Genomic DNA, 26,089 nt, shown 5'->3' on the forward strand with positions numbered 1-26,089 from the left:
CTGTGTCCTGTTGTAATTCAAATGCCAATGTGTAAAGTAAGGTGTTTACTTGCCTCCTGCTACTTAGGCTATAATTTTCTCTGGAGGGGAAAAAAAAAAAAGAAAAGGTTAAACCACATTTCTGAACTAAAAGCCTAAAGTGTTATTACGGTCATAGCAACACAAGAACTATAAGAAATGTAGCCATCTCCACTGTATGATTTAAAATAAAAACATAATTATCATTGCTTTCTGATAGCTAGGTAGATAATTACGTGTTGCACTTCTGTCACTTGTAATTCTACACTATTTGTTCCAAACCTGTTATTTGACAAGTGTAGGAAAGCACAACCAGTGGCTGGGTTAAGGGAGTATCTTGGGAACTGCCATAAGGTAAATAGATGTTAGTGAATCCCTCACCCCAAAAGCCAAACTACAGAAGCTGAGCAGTGTTAAATACAGCATACTTGCCAACCTGCGAGCCACCTGCAACTTCCTCTCACTGAAGAAAACAGCAGTGCTCAGCAAACCTCAGCTGCATATAAAGTATATTTATGTCCAACCTTTTTTCCCAAAAGGGTACAAAATACTGATTTGAAGGAACATAACAATAAAGCAATGATAATAATAAGACATTATCCTCCTTAACACAGTTCTGCAGCTAGGGAATGCATTTTTGGTTCAGCTGCCTTCTATAGGGAAAAAAGGTTGCCTCAAATTACAATTTACCTTGTATTACTTTGTTTATAACATTTCTACACCCTCCATGCCACCCAGAGTGAAAGAGAGTTCATGACACTTCTGATGTGTATTTTACAAAGAGTGCATTTTAAATAAACCAGGGAGGTTAACTCAAGATCCTTTAATCCCAGCATATATCTTTGTTAAGGAAACATAGACCAAACTATTGAAAACCCCAGCTAGAAAGCAGGTTTGAAGAAATCCCTCACCCTGAAAAAGCCCTCTCAGACCAAATTCAGTGATGTACATTCAGATTCTTTCTGCAAAGAAATAAACTCAGCGACTGCCGAGGGGAGTGTGCCCCTGCCAGTGGGGTCTGCGGCTGCTCTGCCCCGGCAGCAGCCTGGCGTAGCAGGAAAGGACACTGCACCCTCGCAGGTTTGCTGAGTCTTGTGGGTGCCTTGGGTGACCGCCACCTTCCTTCTGCCTCCATACGCTGCCAGTGTGCCGCCTTGCAGAGGAGGGCATGAGATCTGGGGAGCAGCAGAAGGTCTGGCAGTGGAGCATCCCCTCCCCATCAGGCAGATCTCTGACAGGAAAGCTTGCAAATATACACAGGTATCTTTGATCGGGATTGACCGAAATTAAGTAGCCCTGTCCCTCTTCCTGATTTCTTTGTAATATGTTTTTTCACTTGGTTAAAAGGGACATCAATATTTATGCCTGTAAGTAGGTGCTGGCCCAGTTGACCAAGCTTGATGTCGACCCTAAACCCTGAAAAAACAACCGATTTTGGTTAGAAATGACCGCCTTTTACCTTCACTGACAGCTAAATGTATGTTTTCTATTCATGAAGTGAAAAAGACTGGGCTAATGTGCTGTCCTGGCTGGTACTGTTGTACCTTTGCCTGAAGAAGGAGTTTTAGAGCCACCAAACATTCCAATCCAGTTTAAATGCTCCCTCAGACCATTACAAATCTCAGTATTTCCTCCTTCTGTATTTGCCTCTCTTTTGGAGCCATCAGTCCCAGGAAAGAGCAGGGCATAACTGCACAGCAAGCTGAAATGTTTTGCTTCTCCAATTCAGTTACTCTGCAATATTTCTTTTATATAGAGCAAAGTACCATAAAGACTGAAACCAGTAGCAGACAATGCATGTGAATAAACACATGCTTATACAAAGGACCACATAAACTTATGGTTTAGCTTTGGAAAGAAGTATTTTCTTCGTGTGTCAAAAATGAAAACAAATTGGTTTGGGGGGACGGGGGGGGGGGGAATGGAGAAAAGCAGACTTTTTTTTAACTAAAACCTAGAACATTTCAACAAAAATACCACCTTTCTCATTGAAATGTTTGTTTTCCATAAAAAGATTCAAAACCAGTTTTACTATCCTTGATTTGTGATTTTTTTTCCCCTCACATGGGCTTGCTCATTTTTCTCTGAAATTTAGTGAAAACACATGTCAGTTAAAGTCACAACCCAGAACTGAATCTAGTGATCCAGCAGAACCAAACTAACAACTCATAAAAAGGTTTTTCAGTCTTTATTAAAAAGACCATTTTTAAAGCGATGACATTTCTTTCATGTTCTTTTATGTCAACCTGAAAAATCCAACATTGGAGAAAGCAGTAGTATATAAAATATGATAAAATAGCTGGTAGAGGAATTTATCAACCTTTTTAATGTTTTTGGAAAATGAGTTACGCTAAAGTAAACTTCAGTCTCTACAGGCTAAAAACCTTGAATTTCTAGAAATATTTGCATGCCTGTAGGTGAGTCCTTATGTTCTGCTCTGGGTTTGGTGATTTTTCCCCACCACAAATGACATGCTGTCAAGATAAGATAATAAATTTTCAAGATAGCCTTTTGTGAATTGCTGATTCAATCTTTGATTTGATGTTGAATGTTTTAGTAATCAAATTTATATTTCATTGGAAATTTGGCTTGCTCTTTTTACATTTTGTTTCTCCTGAGAAGTGTCGTTGGTTTCCTATGACATATTTTTTGTGTCTGGACACAATTTCTAATGAGTTTTGTTTTCCAGCAACTTTGCATTATCATCATTTTGTGGTTTTCCAGAACTGATGGAAAGTGTTTACAATAAAGAAATACTAGCCACTTAAAGTTGCTTTTTCTGTCTGGAAGTTGTGCACCTCATCATGTCACACACAACCCCTAAGATTAGCAAGGGACAGACTCCTTGCAGAGCCAGGAAACCCAGGAAAAATTCAGGGTGATGACTCCCGGCATGTTGCCCTCCTGCCAGGTGTGCAGCAGGGAAAAAGGCCATAACAACTTTCTCAGGGTTGCAGATTACTTGCTGCTGTTTGCCAGAAGCATTTAGTAATGGTATCACAATTCCTCCTGTAAACTGAATTAACTTGCCTACAACGCAATTTATGTGAAGGGTTCAGAAATACCAAGCACCAGAAATATACAGTGGGGCGGAAGACTTCAGTTTCAAAATGCAGAAAAGGCAACAAACATGGACCCCAAAAGCCTCAGCTAAAACAGGGCTTTTGACCCCCTGATTCTCAGTCCCTGCTCAGGTCATGGCAGAACACAGCCTCAGGGAAAAGCCCCAGGAAACCTTATTTAGAGCACTGCTCTTCTCTGCTGCCAAATAGTTTTAGGAACAGAGCACAGTGGTGAAGCTAAATTTGAGGGATTTTGGACCCACATCTGATACAGCTGGAGGACTCCTTGACTGAGCCATATAGGGCAGGATAGCACCAGGGAGGAGAAGCAGCAGAGGCAGGGAATGGAGTATGTCATTTTGATACTACTATGATTTTTGACAGCCACTTCTACCAAACTGGACTGAATTACCTCTGATACAGCACTATTGGAGAGATGACTCTCTGAGACATTGGAATAGCTCAAAAAGATTGAAACAAAAATGAAGTTATCTGCATCTCTTGCCATAGCACTTGAATCTTTTCTGCATTTGTAAACCTGCATTTGCAAACCTGCATTTGCAGTCATGCCGAGGTCTAGGTTCCAGATGTCCCTGGCCTGTTGACATGTTCTAGGACACATAGGTCCTACGTACATGGGACAGTACTGTACATGTCACCCAGCAAGTGAGTAAATTCTAATGGAAATGAGCCTTCACAACATCTGACCAAAGCTAATCAACATCTGAATCATTGGATCAAATGCACATCCTATATCTAATGATAAAGAAACACCCCCCCCCAGATTTCAGATAATACTTGTGGCACAGTTAGCCTCCTTTTGTAGGAAATAAAGGTTCTCAAAAGTCAAATACCCAAGACTAAAACCAAAGTTTTCCAAAAAATGCTTACTAGAGGTATATGCTTTTCATCAATATTAGTGTGCCTCCATTTTCAACTGGAGATCTGTGTGTGGCCTTCATCTAAGCTCTGCTTTTAGAGATGTAAATAGAATTTCAAATATTTGTTAGTTAATGGTCCCCACTGTCTTTTTAAAATAAAAATATACATATCATTGTGGAAAAATGACAAGTTCATGTTTGCATTGATGATTTTCCTTCCTGCCACCCACCTCCTTCCAATCCCTCAAGGAATGTTCTCTAAATGCTCTCCAAGGATTTTCCCTGTTCCTGGCATGCATATGAATCTCCTATTAGTGTCAGTGAGAGTTATGTCTGCATGTTGCTAGAAGAATAGATACCTAAATAATTCATTAGTCCCTACGCATAACTATGTTTTCCTTGATGAACAGTTACTATCAACATTCATGGAAAGGTCCATTTCTAAATATTTTTAGAAGCTAACCAACTATTTCAGTTATTAAGACTTTGCTTACAATGCAAGTGATTTAAACCAGAGAAATGTGGGCAGCACTGATTCCCAAAGATTTTCTACAGCAGCATCAGTTACTGATGCTGACACAGGAAAAGTACAGGGAAAAGGCAATCAATGGGGCTACATTTTGACTTAATTCATTAATATTTGAAAACAAGTAAGACTGGTTTGCCCCAGGGATTGGTAATAGGATACAAGCCTTTCACCTCCAGGTCAGCAGTTCAAAGCCAACTTTGGTCAGTACTGACTGAAAGTCATTACTATCTATCTGAACACTCTTCAAGAGTATATGTAAAATAAGTTGGTGGTCTCTGTTTATTTCCTAATGGCTAAGGCCCTGATTCAGCAAAGCTCTTAAGCATGCACTTAATGAGAAACAGATGTTTAAATCCTTTTGAATTTGAACATCTGATTACAGTTAAGCACGTTCTTTAACAGCCTCTCCAGCATGGGCAGGCTGGAGCACACACTTAGGAAGCTTTGCTAAATAAGAACCTCAGTGTGCTGGCTTGTCAGTTGTTTGTGCACACACAAACAGAGGGAACAAGCAAGCCAGTCCATTTCCCCTTCCCCCAGATAATATTATTGTGCTAATGATGGCACAGGCATAAGAACGAGACTATCAGCTGTAGAAGAGCTCTCCTTTTCATCCACCCATATTCATGAGACAAGATGGGGGAAAAAATGTTTGAACTGCCCTTATAAAGCAGAATATAAGGCTACAGAACTGTATTGCCTTTCTTGCTCACCAGCCCAGCAGCTTTCATGAATGTAGAATGTGCTTTAAAAAGGAATGGAACAGAAACATGGCATTTGCACAGCCTTCCTGGTGCTTATTCGTGCATGTGCTGTGCTAAAAATGTGTGCATATATGAACCTAGTCTGGAAGAATGGAAGCCTCATGGCCCAACCACATTCAGCATTTATCTATAGGTGAAGGTCATTTCTTATAAAGTCAGGCATTTCAGGAGTAGGTGGGGAGGGGAGAAAGTTATTTTGGAATTTAATGTTTTAAGTTCTTATTTGTACTTGAAAATCATTAGGATTGGCATATGGGTAGAAGTTTTTAAACACCGCCGTTGAAGCCGTCATCTCTCCTGCTAGATTAAATACCTTCTAAGATTACAGTGGATCAGATTTTGTTTTGATTTTTTTAAAGAGAATTGTATTCTGGGACTTTTCCATGGTGCCACTGCTTATTGTCTTTCGTGATCAAGGTCAACTGCTCTGAAGTTAAAGCTAGTGTTTCAAACCACAGCAGGCTGAGAAAACTGCCATTTTAATACCATGACTGTAATGTTAGTAAGGCAAGTAGAATTTCATCTCTTACAAGTGCTACTCCCTGTCCCTAAAGATCTCTGCAATGGTGTTATGGAACAGCCCAGTAAGTCCTCTTACAAAGTGATGGTCCCAGTTTTGCTGTGCTTCAGCTGAAATCAGTGAAGTGAGTTACATCATGGAACTGAGATCAACATCTAGTGCATCATTTGGTAAATCTTCTGGCTTGAATAACAAAGAGATAGCCAGCAGTCAAATTGGTTCATAATGAAATGATCACACCCAGTTTCCTGCAGTTTAAGCAAGTTTTCCAAGTATCTAATCTCAGAAGATTTCTACCGCGCAGAGTTTTGGGTAAGGTTTTGATAAACATCCTTTACTAAAATGAATGAAACCACTGACCTCTATTAAATTTGTCCACTGCTAGTGGAAAATCAACCTAAAAAGTCATTATTAACCAAATGTTTGGCATGACTAAGAACTCAGCCTGCAGGAATTCTCAGAACACACTTCCTAGAGCGTGAATGCTTGCTCTTCTTCTGGAACAATCAAAAAAGGCTATTGCAGAAACTCTTTCCTCACTCGGTAACAGGACGCTCCATACTGATCGCAGTATTGGGACTCTTCAGTGCTTTGTTAAGGATCCCTCAGATAAGCCTTGAGCTCTTGTGTTTCAAATGCATGCACAGAATTCATCCGCTTTTTTCTTTAATTATAAGGTACCTACGGTTTTGATTAGGATGAATATATTATTATACAAACATGGTAACTTCAAACTCTAAATGATTTCAAAACTATTTACATTGGCTGTTTTTTTGATTGTCTCAAATTCATAAGCTTTTGTTTTTGCAGCTTGTGATTAACTACTAACCTTCATAAAAGACTAACGCAGCATTTAAGTAGAATGCAAATAGGTGTCTGTCATCCTGACTGAACTGGGAAACAAATCACTGTTCAGCCAAGTGATGCAGCAGCTTTCCTTACATTTTGCAGAGTTTTGTGCTGTTTACTAGGACAACTCCATAACTTTGTGAAAGGACTTCATGTTTATCTGGGATACTATTGTTGTGCTCTGGGGCTGGAGGTCTGCTTCTGCTCCTTTATTTCAGGAACTTATTTTTTTATTAGTCACAGTAGCCACAGGAAATTACAAGTACCACCAAGACACACTGATGATAAAGGTTTGGAGCTGCCTTTCCTTTCCCTCCCCTGTTTATGGAAGAGCTTTTTCTACTATGACAGTAACCACTAGGAGAACCAGCTTCATTCCAGTCCTCTAGTGTATATTTGACTTTGCTGAAAACAAAGAGGAGGTCCTGGTTCATTATTTAAAATGCTGCGACTATAACTCAAAATAGAAAAGAAAGCATAACAATAGGAGCTCAATAAAGGAAACACCTGCTTTTCATTTTCCTGTAGTGTTTAAATGAAGCAAATTAAATAACCTAATTGAGGACAAAAGTTTAAATCCAGGTTAGAAATCGGAGCCATGTTACACTGCCTCAGACTGACAGGCAGGGTAAATGTATGTTTGATTCAATTTAATTTTTGGTGGTTCTTAATTAAATTTAAGAACTTGAATGGAAAGTATGCTATTACCTGTTACAGTCACACGATAGAATTTCTAGTGTCTCACTGCAAGTGTATTGTACTGAGAAGTTTTCATTACTTGTATAACAGAACCACCCCTTAGACTAGATGAGGGACTTACTGGATAAGGTATTCTACTTGAAGGCCCACGTGTGGCACAGTGTGGTGCTGCAAAAGGCACTCAAGCAGATTGGGGAGGCATAGGTATGGTTTCAGCACACTGCTTGGCTTAACCAGCCATGCTGAGAAAGAGTATGTACTAACTCGATTCACTAACACAGCAAGCAGGCTCCCTGGGAACAAGCTTAGTTTATCTACACAGCTCTACATTGCGCCAGGTAGACAGCCTTCAGTACGATGCGATGCGAGTCAGTTCCTTGCCTCAGGGAACTCCAGCATCCTTACACACTTACGGTTGCCTAACAATGCCAAAATACTTCTGAGATCTGGGTTTTTAAAACATGAGTAAATAAGACAGATAAAGCCTGAGATGAAAATTCATTCAAGCACAGGAGTCAAGAAGCTGAAGGACACATAAGCCACACTTTGCAACTTCCAAGCCAGTACATGGCCCACTGGAGCAACTAGGCTCCACTGGTATTTCCCCTGCCCCAAAGGATGATCACTAGGCTGGAGGCAGAGAGAAATTCGTATGTAGGAACCTCCTTAGCTTGTGGAGCAACACTGGGGCTCCTCTGCAGCTGGCCACAGCACTTCTGAAAGTGCAGCAGTGACACCACAGCCACCAATGTATTAACATGGCAGTTAGACCACTTGTCCCCCCAGCAGTTTGCCACCAAGCAATGAGTGGCCCTGCAGTTCCCATGGCCCTGGGCTCTGTAGGGTGGCAGGGGCAGGTGGCTGCAGCCCTGCAGAGCTGGAGGCTGATGCCAAGGGAAGGGATGAGAAAGGGGCAGACTGAAGCATGACATCGTGGACTTGTGCAAACCCCACAGAAGCCTCTTGCAAAATGCAGCTTGCTACACAATTGTCAGGAGTTGAATGCCACACAGTGAAAAAGTTACACATTTATGAGTTAATCCTTTGCTGTTCGGTGATGTGGTTTCATGTTCTCCATGTTTTCCTTTCTGCTAAGCAGGGATGGGGGGAGAAAAACTACTTTTACTTTAGAGAGGTGAGTTTTTCATGTTTATGAGGGGACACCTCAAACTGACAAGTTTCTAACTAAAAAAATTAATGTACATCAGTCGTTCTTCTCCCCCTTCCTCATAAAATTTGGACCATTTCCAAACTTACAATGAAATGTGGAAAAGATTTAAGTGTGAGCAGTTCTTGCATGACACTAGCTGGGAATAACAGCTGCATGTTTTTCTTGGAAAGCCAAAGTTCATTTACTACAAACCTCTGAAGACAACACCTGTGCACTCTCCCACCTCGCTCCTTTCCTTTTGCTTCCTCCAGAAGCCTCCAGACCCCAAATTCTTATGTTGGATGCTTTCAGCAGGGTTTCTGGGACCTGCTTAGAGAGGGTCTCCCCTTGTGAGGAAGTCTTTTTGGGATCTATGAAGGGTTGGCTAGCATGCAGGGACTCCAGCTGAGGTATTAAAAAAACATCAAGCCACTGTTGCAAGAACAGAATTGTTCTCTGATAAGAACCCATTTTGTTAAGCAGGAGGGCACTTATGAAAAAAAATACTTTCTATGCAAGTTTTCTATTTGAACACTTAAGCACTTTAACCAACACTATTTTACAAACAGGCACTGATAGCCAGGGCTTGGAAACAAACTTCTTTCATCTGTTTCTGCCCATCTTCCAAGTCATATCTGCAAACAGATCATGGGGAAAGCATATATTTCTAAAGGTTTTATTTCAAAGCTCTTGCCTCCCTCCTGCCTGTTGGATCATCTTTACTAATAAAACAGACTGGATGCACAATGACTATCAGCACTGAGAGTCAGACAATTACCATACATGCCCATAAAACTGAATTTTTCTGTCATTTGAGTATAACAGCAAAGAATGGTAACTCCATTAAATAAAAGGAATGAAACTAAAAAAACCACTCTGTGAAAACACAGCATTAGATTTTATTCTCTAGGTTTTCAGAAATCAACAATAACTTACTTGGATACATTAGCAAATTCAAAAGAATCTCACTAGGCTCACTTTGTGTTCATCATTATCAGAAATCTCTACATAGACCAGCTCTAGGGCTGGAATCAGCTCAAGGGATACAAGAAGGTATGATTTCACAAGATTTCCAATTTGACTTTGAAGATTCAATAGGGATCTGATCCAAAGCCTACTGAGGTAAATGGAAAAAAATAGTCTTATATCTTAGTTTAGACCTATGCAGTTTGGATACAGTTCAGATAAGTACTAGTACTTGGCAGCTGATGTAAACTAAACACATTAAGCTATCATTAGAAAAAAAGCATGCTAGAATAGTTCTATATAAGGATAAATCTATGAAGTATTGTTTTACGGTCTGTCTAGCCATTCCAGGTTTCCAACACCTTAACAGAGAGGTAAAACATGCTTCTGTGCAATTTATTCATGTGGAACTTTACAGTGGCAATTAAAATTTGAATAAAGATCCGATCCTGCCCTTTTTTCAATTATTGCCACAGATAAATGCAAGTCTGCAAATAAGTAATAACTTCCGTGAAATTAGTGAGGTTACACATAGTGCTACTCCCAACACTATTTGTTTTTCTTTAATTGCTATTCTGTGACATTTTTCTTCTGTTTGTAAAGGAACAAAGAATTTATCACATTAATGAGATAAAACTCCGTGAAATCATTTGTAGCTTACTTGAATATTTCTATTTTAATGGCAAAGTATAACAAAAAAATGACTCTTAAACCATAGCACAGTATTAATTGCTAATTAGTTTACCATTATAACTGAAATGCCTTCTAGCATTCTAAGTCAGTTTTAATCCATATAAACAGTCAAGGAATGCTCTATCTCAAAACATGTAATTATGGGAGATTATATTACACCTCCAGCATTTTGGCAAAAGCTTGCAATGGCAAAAGATAAAAAGTAATACCAGTCTTCTTGTGATTTCATACAAACAGAAAAAAACGGCTCGTTATCACTACAGCACACTTACTGTTTAGTGGCTCCCATTTTATTTTTAGATTCAGAGATACAGGCTCTGTGTCAGACACAAAATTTTTGTTCTACATTCTCCTTTGCTTGTGTTACTCCTAAAATAGGGAATTTAGCAGAGCTGGTATTTACTCTCAACATTTCCAAGACAATTCCTGTACATCACCACCACACATGCTACTCTTATTTAAAATAAGATTACAGTTAAAAAGAAAACCGAAACAAACCAACAACAAGAACTTTGTTTTTGCCAAAAATTAAGTGGATGTTATGTGCATTGTTTGCTGGCTAAATGACAGCAGATTTAAGTACTAATCATGCTTACAAGTGCCACAGTTCTTTTAAGCCGAGTTCAATTCAAATTGAAGAAGCTAGTTCATGGGTGTTCACCTTTCTTTTGAAGAGAAACAACTGTCTGAAGCATTTATTGTAAGGGATCTCAGTCACAGAGGTATAAACAAGCATGAGGCTAACTTCATTTTCCTTTCTTGGGAGAATTTACTGGCTTGAGACTGAAAGATCTCCTCAAATATCCAAAATTTTTGCACCCTGGGCGACTCACTACCTTCCACTGGGCCTTTTTCAGCGAGGGTAGGTGGTCACAGCGAGGACCCTGAAGGAGAACAATGAGATGGGTCAGGGAGACTGGCCATGGGGGACAGCAGAAAGGAGAACTTCCCATCCCTTTGGTCCTACAGCCACTCAACCCATTGTTTTGTATTAAGATTTGTAAGGATGCAATTTCCCTTGAATTCAAGCCCTGAATTTGCCTAAGCAGAGGGTGAATTCGTGAACTAATGACCTTGCTGACAGACCATCTGAGCAGCTCCTTCCTTGCTCTGGTGGCTGTCTCCAGCTCCCAGCTGCACCCCACAGCATTCAGGGCTTTGCCTTCATACACCTCTCTCCTGCAGAGCTAGGCGGCCTTTCATTATCTTCCACTGGCCCAGGACTCGCATTATTTCTTTACTCTGTTTCATGCCTGCAGCAAACAACAAGAGTTGCTCTTGCTTTCCCAAAAAAGCAACAACTCTGTTTTTGAAGAATGTAGGCTTAGCCCAAATTGGTCCCAAAGGGTTCTGCTGTCCTTTGATGGCTGCTAGCTGCTCCTGCAGGCCCACAGGAGCATCCCCTTGCTTCCTGACTGCCTTTGGACCTTCTTGAAATTCAGTGATGAACTTAATTGCCCTTCTCCCCATCCAACCCTCAGGATTCTCACTGACTCTGCCAGAGAAAGCTTCATTTTTCAGCTGGATCAAGGCTTTTCAAGAGGTCCCTCTTTCTTTTCAAGCCCTTTAAAAGGGGTGCATTTGACAAGATACATCAATATTTTGCAGTAAATGGAGTCACATTTTAACATGACTTGAGCAGTGAACAAGCTGAGTGCTCCTTTAGGCCCTGTTCTCTCCTTTTCGCTTTAACCAAAGTCATGGAAAAACTTCCAGACTGATGGCTTGAAATACAGATTTCTGGTGGAGATGTTTTTAAATCCAAGACTTTTGCACTTTGGCAACACATGTAGTTTTCACTTAATTTTCCTGACAACCTGCCAATAAAGCCAAAAGTCTGTTTAGCAAAAGTGAATTAAACTGCACCTTTCTGATCTGAAGAAATGACATCTGCTGTTCTAAAGATAGCTTGTTACTTCTCGCAGAAACAAGATATTAAGTATCCAAATCTTGTTTGTTGTCATCAAAACCTGGGAAAATAACAATAAACTGACTTATTTGGAAAAAAGATTGTTTTTGAGTGCATGCTTTAAGAAATGTAAGATCCTGCCCTCTGTGCTCTGCTTGCCAGAGGAGTTTTGATTTTGAATCTTTAAGTAATTCTAGTGTTAAACATGATGAATTTGATTCCAAGTTTAGGAAAGTTTTTTCATCCCGTGAGTCATTCAGCTTCACTCTTGAAAGCAGCTTTACTGATTTCAAATTCTTCTGTTTCGTAAACAGGCTCATCATTTTTCTGTTGAAAACCATCACCTTACAAATAGATCATGCAAGGACTACCTGCCAGCTGACTCATATCCCAAAATTACAACGGTTTAGGTGATTTTTTTTTTTTTTTCTAATCCATTAAGTTAAACCAGAGGAAAATCCTTACAATCTAAATCAGTGGAGATGTAGTGCAAGTCTGTGAATTTAGTTGGAAAGTATTTTTTTAAGCATTTGACAGATTAGATTTCTCAATATCAACAAGCCTTTAATGTCACTTAAGTCCTGGAAATAGGGTTTATTTGTCTCATGGATGAATAAATCTCTCTCCCAGGCACAGGACTTCATTCTTTGTCAAAGCGGTGTCTTATGCTGTACTGAGTGGATAACAAGGCATGCATTTAATACATAAAAATCAGAGTCATGAGACACTGAAAGTTAATTATAATGTAGCAGAGTTTAAGGGTCAGGATTAGCAGGCTAGGATTACTTGTCAGTAGGAGTAAAAAGACCAAGGAAGAAGAGGTCCATCACAGTAAGGTAATAAAAGAGGGCATTAAAAGGACATCTGTGGAGACTATGCTTCCTCTACTATTTTTTTTTTTTTACATTATAGGGAAAAAGAACAATTTTGAAAATTGGTCCCACATATCTAAAATCAGATAAAGTTATTTGATTTTTGAACTTCGAACTCTGTGTTCTTTAACATAAAGGCTTTAACTTTGTATACTTTTCTTTCTCTGGCATTGGTGAAGCACTTTCCCTCTCATATTAGTTCCATTCCAGCCTTGTGCTATGAAAGGAAAAACTTTGTGGAAAGAACATAATACCTTGATTGTCCCTATATACTACAAATAAAAAAAACTGGAACAAACTGAGCAGCACTTGGGACTAGATATGAACTAAGTACATGTTACAAAGAGAAACAGACTGTACCAACTATAGTCTGAAGTGACATATCTGTTTGAGATATATTCTCTTTCCATGCTGCCTCCGTGGCATTTATCATACAAATTGCTAAAAATTAGATTTTGCCAAAGAAAAAAATTCAGAAGAAAGTTATTTGTCTTGGCTTATCCAGAAACCTTCAGCTGTTTGTATTCAGGGAGTAGAACTATTTAACATGGGCCTGGTCCTCAAGACTGTCCTCGGTTTTATATTCATTCCCTACTCTGGAAAACTTTCCAGTTGACTTCAGTGGATACTGTTGCTGAATTTTAAGTTTAACTGAGAGCCAGTGCTGAAAACTCTTCTGCACATGATTACTGTTAGTAATCAACCTCCTTAAAGTCAATAAGACTATTTACTTGAATTGTCTTAACTTTACTTTGCAACAGTGAACAAAGTTATTAGTCATGAGGTCAAGAGCCTTTGATAATTCATTACAGAGGGAAAATATATTCTTCAGAAACCTTCAAAGACAATTAAAAATACACACACACACACACCCCCGCAAACCTTTTTCTCCTTTGCCCCCAAAACAAATAAAGGAAATGTAATTGGCTATACACTGTCCACTTAAAATAGCCATGCTGGTATCCTTGAGATACACAGGACCAATGACAGCCTTAAAAATAAGCCTTCCTTGCATACATGAGATATACAAAATTTCTGTGATTTGCTGCAATTTCTTCAAACCATTCTCTAAAGTGCACATATGCTGCTATTCCTATTCCTAGCCTTTGTGGTTAGATTGCCACTAGCCAAGTTTCCAAAACAAAATATGAATTTCCTACAACAGACAAAAGTGTCCAGTAACATAGTGCAGTATAGTTAGAGATTATACTAGTTGGTAAATAAAATAATACATTGCTTATTAATTCCAGGACAGGTGAGGCCAAGCCCAGGAGGTGGGTAGGGTCAGCACACTGCTGCCAAAGACCATTAAGCTAGTGTACAGCACTAAGTAGGACAACAGCAACTGAAATCAAAGGTTCACAAATTGGCAGGACACATTCTTTTGTTGCACAGAGTCACTGGTTTTCAAAGGGTGAAATCCAAACTGTGTTGAAGTCACCAGGAAAAGTCTCTGTGAGCCAGGACTTCACCTTAATAGAAAGTAATTAACCTCCCTATTCCTGCCAAGAGTTTGGGTCTGTGGGCACCAACTCATTAGGCCATGAAACTTGCCTATACTACACAAGCAGCCATTGCAAAAATGTGCAGAGCACAATGGGAAGAAAGGTTATCCTGGTGATGTTTGGACACTGTGGTGTTTCCATGATTATATAGGATAGCATCTCATTTTCCAAGCCAGTATCAATGATAATCAGCAGTGCTGTGAAAAGAGATGATGAAAAATTACAAGATGGCATTTCAAACATAGTTTTGGCAGTAGGCAAAATTCCCAACTTCCAGGCAGCTTCCAACAGCTCTGTCTACAGTATGGAAAGCAGCCCAACTCAGTGCCCTCAGATCCAAGTGTGGACTTGAAAGTTGTATCACAACTGAGTCATTTAAAATGTCTGCTGCCTATACCCAGACACTCTTTAAGTTTTAGAGTCTAAATTGGGATGACTTCAGGGAAACCTCTAGTTTAGAGCTGTCCATATTTTAGGCACCCTATTTCTTCCCTGCCCCTTACATCTATGTGCTGCCTAACTCCACTCCTCCTGTCCTCTTTGACAGCTATGGCAGTGGTGGCCAAAGTAAGATAAAGGAACAATGACAAATTACACCTTAGCCTTAGCTGGCAGAAAAAAAAAAAACAGTAAAAGTAAACTTATCATATTGAACATTGTGTTTATTTCAAGATCACGTGCCTCCTTGTTAAGAGAGCAGAGTAACCTTTCAACCTTCATATGCACAAACCAGAGGTCTACTGGAACTGCACCCACAGCATCCACTGACAAAGATGTCACTGAACACTCCTATACTCCATTACTCACTGCAAAGACTTCTTTATACCGACCCAGTCTGAAATAACTAAGATCTGTAAGAAAATTCATTTAGGAAGGAAGAGGTCTTGACTCACATTTGCCTGGGAAAGATGGAAATCATACTGATTGCAAAAGGTAAATGTTCTCAAGCATGAAACAAGATGTTGTCTCCCCTGCCACTGAATGACATCTTCCAAAGGAGTGGTATGAAGCCTTTATTTGGATGGCTGGGTAGCAGTGGCATTTTGAAAAGATGGGGTTTTTTTCACTTCTAACTTTACAGAAAACATTATCACTTCCTGTCAGATGAGCATCTGGCCATGTGACCCAAATAGTGTTCATTACCATAATAGACTGTCTCTGGAGCTGAATGTGAATATCATGCCTTTCCAGCTGCCAGAAAATGCCCTTGCTCCATCCCCAGCAGAGACCACCACATCTCCACCAGGCCCATGTGTCACTGGCGTTTATCCAGCTTCCTCATGTCAGTGCAGCTATGTAGTGTTGCATTTCAGTGCAACCATCAGGCTGCTGTTTGTCTTAGAAACACTCTTTGCTCAAGGACACTATGAAATCTGAACTCCTGTGATACACACCAGATCACAAAACCCAGGAGAAAGTACATAGAAACACTAGAGAAAACATTTCTGACTCATTGAAATCACTTTTCAAAAGAGTTTAGACAGAGCCAGGTTCTGGTCACTTGGAGGAGACTACAGAGCTTTTTCTTTCTTTTTTTTTATCCCCCTCCCCACTCTTTTAAATGCTTTACCACCAGACAAGTAAACATCAACCAACCGAAGTTGACCTTAAAAAAAAAATTACCAACTTTAAAAGAAAATCATAACTGAAATACTAAAAATCTACCCCAAACACTAATAACTCCCCCACTCAACAGGATTTTAACCCTGAGGACACTGATGTATGAAAACCTCAAAGGACTGCAGCAGGGGTTTTGTCAGTATTAGTAAAGCAGACAGGATGTAAATATGTATAAACATAGAGGGCAGATAGCTGTTACGGTGGGGGCTTGGGTATTCTGGTTTTGCAGTTACAGTTACTCTTGTGAAAGCACAGATTTCTTTGGGCCCTGGATAAGGATGACACAGAATGTTCTCCGAAGTCAGTAATGTCTAAAGCTGCATTGAAGACCTGAGGTCAGCATCAGACTCGTGTCATCAGCATTATCATGAATCTGTTTAACACAAAGTTTCCCTTCGTTCAGAAAAATACCCTACGAACATTTCTCTGAAGAAGATTTGTGAAAGTGCTTTTATTCTTGTTCAAAAAGTATTCTGATGTTAGGATTCAGTGGTTAGAAGTGATAAACTTTCATAACAGACTTTTTCTGGTTCAATAACAAATTACACTGTACACAGTCAAACGAACATTACTGAAATTGGCCTGATATTAGATACCAGAGCATATGTTTGCAGACTTGTTGGCTCTGATTGTAAATAGGCTTGTCTTCCATTTTAACTACAGTTCATTTCCAGGGAGCAATTTTTACTCTTTTAAAACCAGTCTGTACATGTTGTACCTAAAAGCAAATGAAGAACATTTAGAGAAGGGAAGCAGCATGTGTATATTTCCAGAGAAAACAGCCATTTCAGCAGAAAACAGTGCCTGACTGTAAATAACTATAAGCAGCCTGACAGCAGAGAGCAGAGGTGTTACATGGCATGGTAGTGCACTCAAAAAAAAAAATTAACCTGATTGATAAAAACTAAACTAAGAATCTTGTTTTTATTTGTGATTACCGGTAGCATCAGAGACTGTAAATCCTTCTTGGATTGAAAAATCTAAGAAAAAAAAAGTCAAGAGGAGCTTTTACTAAGCTAGCAATAGATAGCCCACATATTTTCACATGTCTTCAGGATAACATAAAAACCAGTTTAAATGATTTTTTTTAAATGCCTTCTACACAATTCTGCATGAACGGATAGTACTGTCCTACTAATATTTGTTGGGTCACTCATGGCAGGCTTACAGTATCCCAATTCCACCTGTTTTATAACTTACTGACACTTCTTTTATCCATAACAAGGGTGCAACACCTACCTGAGACTTGATCTGCTCACTTCTTTCTTTGATGTTCCTCACTCTGTGCCAGGGGTCACAGTGCTGGCAGACATGCCATGGGGTATGAATGATTTAGAGCAACAGGTGAAAGTCTTTAAAGGAGTGTATTTACTACCAACTTTCAAGGACTCTCTATCAACTATGCTTGATCATATTCCATGAGTGTTCTCAGATGCACTTTCCATTGTGTTGCTCTTTAGTGGCACGGTCATATTTCATGTAAATTTGCTATTCTGTGAATTTCACAGGCTCATCTTGGAAAGCTGGTCTAGTGTGGATGGTCAATCTCCTGGGCTTTCATCACTCAATAAGGAACAGATGCACTTCAGTGTTAAGCAAACTAATATTTCCTACATTTCCCATGAAAATACTTCTGCCTGCATCTCGTTTACGTACACTCTCTTTAACATTCCCCTCTGCTGCCTCCTCTCACTGCAAGAGTCCGAAGTGGCTCCTATGCTTTAAACAACTTGTTGTTTTCAAGGTGATTTTACCTCCTTTCCTTCAAATCTTTTTCTTAAACACCACTTCTTCTAGACCTATTTTATTCCACAAAGCTCTGAAAGCTCAGCACCCCCTGAGGAATGACATAGCCTTTAGCTAGAATTCCAACACCAGTCTCTAATCAGACACTCCTCCTCTGCACAACTGCAAATTAGAAGAATCCCCACTCTTATCTTCAACTGCATGACAGCTGTAATGATTGCAAACCCAATTGTGCAAAAATAAAATGCTTAGAAACCAAACAAATCAAATGCAAAACCTGCAAAGTCCCCTAATGAAAGGAAAAAAAAGTACTGAAGAGTATGAAGTGGAAGGAATGTCATTAGAGGTCATCTGTAAATATAGTCCTATTCACTAAAATAAACACAAAAGCAACTGTGAGTATGTGCACCTTTGATCTCACAGTGTTTCAGTACTGAAAATGTATATATTTGGCTAGGAAACAAAAATTCTTCCTTTTCCTTCTTGCTCCCCCTTCATTTATCTCATGGCAAAATGAATGTACTCATCATGCAAAGTAAAGACTAATCGAAAATAATACTTTTTGGCATAAATTATTCCCTGATTGGAGACGGTCAGTCAGAATTTCCTTGCTAGGCGACATATTTACTGTGCATAGAAGAGCGAGATCGGCTCCTAATGTTGATAATAGAAGGCAATGATGATAAATGGCTAGCGAATAGATCAGGAATTAGGAGACCTCAATTCTAATTCAGGCTACACCACTGTTTAGTTATGATGTTGACCAAAATACTTCACAACTCAGTGTCTCTTCCCACTACAATGTGCTTCTACTATGTAGCATTTTAAATGCTGAATATATTTAATAGTTCCAGTAGCCTCAAAAAAGATAATGGGGTCACTCAAATGTATCCCTGAGTTCATGGCAGTATCCTGTAGCACATCAGGAATTTAAGATTTTCAGGTTAAATATACCTAAATTACACTTAAAAATAAATATTTTTAATAAAAATAATTAAAAACTGCAGAAATTAAACATGCACTCAGCTTCAAACTCCATTTGCAGATTGATAATGATCAGCACCTATAAATCCTCATGGGCAGTGAAACACTGGAAGGGAGAGAGAATGTTTTCAACAATAGCTGATGTCTGCATCAGCAACAAAAACAGTCTCTGAGCACTGGCATCAAGGAGCATTTGATGTGAACAAAGTGACATCTTGTTTCATCAAAGGTTAATGAGTACAGCAGCTCTGTCAGCAATACATTAAGACAGCAGTGTCACTGTTCGTCATACTTGGTGAGTTCAAGGCAGGCTGCAAGCATCACCATTTGTGGATTTGTCGGGGTTTCTTTTCCCTCCTGGTTCAGTAAGTTTAATGTGCAAGTTAGTATTTCCCCATAAGCAACTCTTTACGCTGTTTTTCTGCAGAGCAAAAATGCTTTGGTAAGCCTGGTACTTGTGCTAACTGGAAAACTAGAGGCTTTTCTCAGTAAGTTTAGTTTGTGTAACTAGAAAGCAAAACAGAAAATGTAATAAAACATTGTTAGCCTTTTTTTGTTTTTCAGTTTTCTGATAAAAACCTTTTAATGGAATTTTTTTTAAGAAAATGCAATATTACTCAGTTAAAGGCCTTCTTTTCAAGCAAAATTTTTGTGTAAAACTTTCAGTTCATGTATTTATCCATAACTGTCCATTAAAATAAGTGAAAAAAGATATAGTAGCACCAACAGGGAGACAAAGAAACAGCAGCAGTGAAATACTGTATAGCCAAAGTTCAGCACTCTGCACAAATTCTGCTGCTAGATCCAGTGCCACTGGGCAGTGCTTGAATATATTACAACCGGCTTCTGAGCTGGTAGAGTTTTCTGTCAGTATCTCAGGAAATTATTATGTGGCTGAATAAGCACCTGACTCCAGGACAGGTTAAATAAGGACTGGATGTATGACTAAGGCTCTGGGATCCAGATCTTAGATGCAAGAGTGCTTGCCACATTCTGTCATCCAAGTCCATAACAAACAGCAGCTTGTTTCCCTGCTGGATAATACCTTATCTTTCTCTAACTGCAGACAGGATATGGATGACACTTCATCATCTCACAGGGCATCAGCTTCCAGGATCCATGACTGAAGCCAAGGATGGGAAACTTCTTTCTGCTTGGGAGCTGCCCAGGTGAGGTAAAAGTCTTTGTAGCCTTTAGCGAGTCAGTAATGTGATGTTTACTATGCTAACATTTATGAGTTTTGCTCATATTGTTGCTGAAAATGCCTCCGAGTCCTGCTGTTATTGTCAAGTTGTGGCTATTTTCAAAGGCTTTGGTTCTCCCTCCTCTGAGGGCTGAATGACTCATTTGGGGCAGTTTATTTCGATGAGCTTTGTGTTTTACACAAGCCAGACTTTCAGCTCCGTCAGTCTCTAGCTAGATAAACCTTAACAGCTTACTGCCTAAAGGTCTTATTTACATTATTGCATATCTGTGTTTCACAAGGCAATCTGGATTTTATAGAAGAAACATAGAAAAGGTGGTTCAAATGCAGCTCAGAAGGCCTTGTAGTGTTCAGGTATTAATGCCATTCCTGACAGGTATTTGCATAATCCTGTTTTAAAAACCATGTAATGACAGAGGTCCTGCCTATCTCCTGCACAATCCACTCAACCTTTGCATTAGATAGTTTCCCTCTCCCCCGTAAAATATCTACCTTACCTCTTTCTTGGTGCAAAGACTTGACTTAATCACCCTGAACATGGAAAACAGACTATTCCTCTCCTTTCTGTGGCCTGTTGTAAGGCTAGCCATATATTCTTTTGTCTTTGGATAGCTCAACACCACATTGAGCCAGGACTCCTATATATAACTTCACCCGTTTCCTCTATAGCAAGTGGTTGTACTGAATCAGTCTATGCAGTGATGAAGATTTTAACTGATATCTCACTTGCTATATTCGTGCACAATGCAGTCCCATTCATGTTGTAAATTTTATTCTTTCACTTTTTGTCTAGCACCCCATCCCATTTGCTAAGGATAAAGATAGCTTTGAGTTTGAAGATACTGTTTTGGCAAGTCCATTCTCTGGTTTTCAAAGTAAATGGAATGAAGGCAGGCGTGACTTTTGCCCTGGTTTCCTAAAGATATGAGACCTACACAATCATGCCACACAAGACTTTCTGTCCACCCATCCCACTTCTGATCCTGTAGGTCAGTGTCAGCCTGATTTGACAGGAATGAAGAGTTTGAAGACTGAGTTTCTGCAAGATTGGGAGCGGGGGGCAGGAGGGCAACCAATCAAAACTAGAGACTCGATGAATCAGAATAAGCAGATAGCATATCAGACATTTAGAACCCTTCCAGAAAAAAGACTTACAACAAGGTGTCTGTTTTGCATGACAAGTTTCAGCTGAAGCTTATTCCCTCTTAGAGCTGGACTAGCCTAGAGCACATATTGGGCTTCCTGGTTCCAGAACTCCTGGATCCATTTGCACTAACCTGGAAAATAAGTTTGCCATTATATGAAAATCTCAGTGAATAGTGTTATTAAAGCTCCTTTCATCAGAAGATCTGAAAGCATGCGACAAAGAAGGCCTTGAGTGTTATCTCTGTTTTACGAATTGAAGAACAGAGAGGGGAAGAACCTTGTCTGAGGTCAATAGATCGATGGCAAACTCACCTGTCTCTCAGGCAGCTCAAGCAGTTGTCCATGCTGCTTCAGGCACACCTCAAATAGAATCAGGTAACTTTTATTTTGCTATCCTATTTTTTTCACTATAGGCTTGCCACTCACTTGGAGTAGTGGTCTAAGCTACTTTTATTTTTACCTGACAGACATAGACCAACAGAAAAAAGCCTGTTTTGTGGAAAGTAGCACATCCTTAGATTTTTAAAGCTGTGTTCATGCGAACATCCCAATATTGAGGGATTCCAACACACAAGTTAGTTGCTTTGGAAAGTTATCTCTGTCTGAGTTAACAAAAGGAATTCAAGAATCACCTCCAGCCACATCAGTTCTCGTGCAGTCTGAAGGCAGAAACTCTTGCTGAATTCTGGGTCGAGTTTGCTACAGTTGTCCATTTGCTCTCACTTAAAAATTGTGTAATGTCTGTGCATTCAGAATCTCAACATATGATTTGCTTACCTTTAAATACATTCTAGGAGATTATGTAGCCTTAACTGTTGTGTTCAGCTATCCTAAATAACTCTGTTCCATAATCAACACCTATCCACAAGCAGTTTCTAAAAATCAACCTGAAATATTCTCACCCTGAAAATCAAGTTTTTCAGAAAATTCATGCTCATTTTATCAGAACCTGATTTATTATTCCAGACAAATCCATTCAGCGTCAGTGACTGAGGATAAAACCACAAAACAGTGTTGCCTCTGCTAAATAGAACAAAGAGTGATTCATTTGAAATAAGACTTCCAACTGCAATTGTATTGCAATAACTAAATAAATGAGGTGCTAAAAACACTGAATCCCAATGATGTCTAAGATGTCAGGAAGAAGAAAAAACCCAGCTCTTACTACACAGCGGCATTTAAAATGAAAACGTAGGATTTCATTTCAATGGCTGGTAGGAGACAGAGCCATTGAAGAGAGTTGAGAACAGTAAGTGGTACTTGAATTTTAACTCTAGTTACAGATACTTCATTCTGTTCATACCAAAATCATGACATGCCTGTGCCTTCAGCAACCCAGGTATAAAAATGCTAATGTTAGGATCACTGCTTGAGCCCCAGTGAAGCAGGTGGCCCTTCTCTCTGAGTCAGGAATTAATCCTTGTGATTGGCAGGCCTAGATGTCCAAGCAGCATCCTGACTAAGTGCAATGCGTCATCACAGCTATTCTAAATATATTTTAGGCTGATACATTTATCTACTTCTGCCTGAATGTTTTTCTTTGACTTTTTTTTTTCCATTGTAGTTTTGGACATTGCTTCAGTGAAACACTTTAGCAAATATTTAATTTTCATTGTGTAAGTAACTGAGCCACCTTCTACAAAGCAGAGCTTCTGCAAAGCACAGTCTTTTTCCACCTTAAATGTGAACAGGATTTAAACATGTGCTTCTGCCTTGTGATGACCTGAAAACCTTGTTCTCATGATGGAAGCAGAGCTATTGGTAGCAGTCACCTTCCCAATACTGCTGTATCACCAGGACTCTCACCTGATGTAGAAAAGTCCTTTAATCTCAATGCCCATTCAGCTGCTGTGCCCTCTGCTAAAGGCATCACTAATAGATTTGAAAGACACTTCTCTTTTAGGAAACTGGAGTAGTTTTCAATCACACACAGTTTTAAAACTAGTACAAATATACTAGAAAGAAAAAAGGAGAAAATTAAGATTTGCTTTCTGTCAGAGGAATCACTAGTGTAACGTGATACCTCCTAAAACTAAGGATTGTACCAGACATGGACAAGAACAATATTCTGAAAATGACAACACATAAAAAGTATCTATTTTGACATGTAATATACAGAAATGTTCTGATTTCAATAAAGAACATACACTGTTAATTAGGTCTGAGTTGAAAGTAATATCCAACACACTGTGGGGATTAGAGCAAAGTCTGTGAGTTTGCACTTACTCTGAGGGTGATTTTTGTATGGTTTTTTGTGGGTTAAAATTAATGAAAGGAGAGAAAGAGCCAATGGAACATGAATGGAAACTATTTAATTAACCCAAGTGAATTCTAGATGTATAATCAGTTTCAGAGCCTAATACTTATTGCTTTCAATGACTAATTAAAACTCTACTTGGGCTGTTAAAGATTATATGTGTGCTTGAACATAAGTAAGAATTCAGGATTTGTATTACTTTGATCATTTAGGGTATGGCATCACAGCATCATATGCACATATCTAAATGGGATGGCTCACGTGAGTAAGGTTAGTCATGAGCATGTGTGGTGGCCACAGCCTTCACAAACACAGCAGGGAACTTTAGGACTGAAAGCATAAGTCTTCGCATTTGGTTTAAGAGACAGACTCCCAGGCTAGGAATTGTTACAAATCCAATAATCTGTCTATCAAGCACAGAGGTGATGTTGCCAAATGCTGCATTACACACCTTTGCAAAATTGTGCTTCTAATGTGCATGACAGATACACTAAAAACTTTATTTGCAGGCTTGGGTAGCCCTCTGAAAAGCACCTGATGTCAACAAATCAGTATAGCTGCTATCTAAAAGAAGGTGCATAAGTTACAGAAGCCTTTATGTCAAATCTTTTGCCTGCTTTCATGAAGTGAAAAAATCATAGTTTAAAAATTTAATTGATTCACAGATAATGTAAAAGTTCCGCAAAACTATAAGGTACACATATACAACATAAACCATGCATGTAGCATTCACAGCATCAAAACATCCACTAAAATGCATGCACAGCATGTCTACTTTCTGGTCTAGTAACTGTCCATTTTCCACATATTCAGGTCATGGAGACTTTAAAATATGAACATTGTTTTGAATCATATAATCTAAGATTTTACTTTGGAAACCAATCAGCATGTGGCCAGTTACATCCTTAACTTCTGTGAACTCCCTTCCAGAATTTCAGGTGTCAGAAAGATCATGGCACAATGTAATGTGCTACGTAGGAGAGTTTCAAACTTTTCTACATCCATGCTGTAGACACATCACTAGCCTATATACACACACCCTTAAAATAATGAGTAACTGTGTATTAAGATGTTGCTAGGAAGGCAGATTAAGATAAGTGAATCAGTCTTTTCATTAGCAGTCTTCACCTTCTCAGTTCTTTATCCTCAATTTGAACAGATACAGCTATATTCCATGTCCCCACAAAGACTATAAAACAATGAAAGGTAGGATGGCTCCTTAAGTCCAGCTCATGCATCCCTAGATTTACTTCTGTGTGCCACAAACACACACACACAAAAAAATCCCTGTAAACCTTTTCTAACTGCCAGTTTAAAGTGACAGTACAGGGAAGATAAATTTTGTAGTTACCCCATCAAGCTAACAATAAAATATTCAGTTTATTTACATCAGATTCATTTATGTTGCAGATCATGCTGCACAATAACAAAACAGGTCAGAGTGCTTCAAATAAACATGACACAAAATAGAGGCTGAACAAGACTGAGTGTGTGGTCACTGTGAATGTACAAGCTCAATATATTCCTCTCAGATGGGTGAATCCTGAATGAGAATAAAAACATGAACGATGAAAATACAAGAATGCACAAAGCTAACAATGGCCCACAGAAATGCACAGCAAATGATAGAAAGCCATCTGATCTTGCTTCTAGTTCAGGTTGTGACTTTGAATGCTGAATTATATACAAAGACAAAAGACATTTTACTATTACATTTCCATGTGAATCTTTTCACAATATATGAGAAGAAATACTCTATTTCTAGTTCTCTTTGAAAGGCTGATGGGATACCAAGATTGTAAATTGTGCCAAGGCCAGCCCAAGATGGTAATTTCATTTTAGGCGTGCTTGAAGGGAAATTGCAATTGGTCAAATGCAGTTTCCACAGCAGGAATTTGCTCAGGCTTCCTCATCTCAAGAGGAGACAGCATCACCAATGATACTTTGATCTCACACACTAGGAACTGTTTAGAGGATAACTTAAGGCTGAGCTCATCTTACAGACTACTGTTGACTTCTGGGTTTTCCTGTAGTGGTTCTGTCTGTCTGTCCATATTGCCTGTCTCCTGTCATAAATTTTCACTGTGACATGCTCTGGGACAGGATCATCTTGCTTGCACAGAGTTTAACACAGTTGAGCCCTGACCCATGGTGAAGGATCTGAGTGCTGAATATCATAAGAAAGACTCAGAAACTTCTGGGTGCCCTTCCTTTACCATTGCCTGGCTGTGAAGTGTCAGGCAAATCACTTCAGTAGTTCTAAAAATGGGGTGTATACCGCCATTTTTAGAGTAATTAAAATTACTTGTTTAATACCACACATTTTAGACCTGTGAAGTAGCTGGAGAAGTCAGTTCTTATTAAAAGAAAGACTTTTCTTTATGGATGCTAAAGAAATGCTGACCAGAGGACAGATAGATTATTTAGATAAGACAGATATCTCCAAATAAGCAAGGCTTCATGAAATCCAGTCTTGGCTACTTCAGGAACTAATCAAAATGGTCTTTGAACCATAGGAAATCACCTTTGAGAGTATACAGAGGACAGGGATAAAAAGAAAAGAAGACGAAGGAATCACAGAATGATTGATGAAATCGCAAACCACTCAAATCCTGGAAAGGTTCTGGAGCAAATGATTAAGCAAACAATTTTCAACTACTGGAATATAACAGTGATAAAAAGAGCTAGAAAAACCCATGGCAAGTCAGTCCTATT

Source organism: Strix uralensis, chromosome 3, assembly GCF_047716275.1.
Source record: "Strix uralensis isolate ZFMK-TIS-50842 chromosome 3, bStrUra1, whole genome shotgun sequence".
In the NCBI taxonomy this organism is placed as follows: Eukaryota; Metazoa; Chordata; class Aves; order Strigiformes; family Strigidae; genus Strix; species Strix uralensis.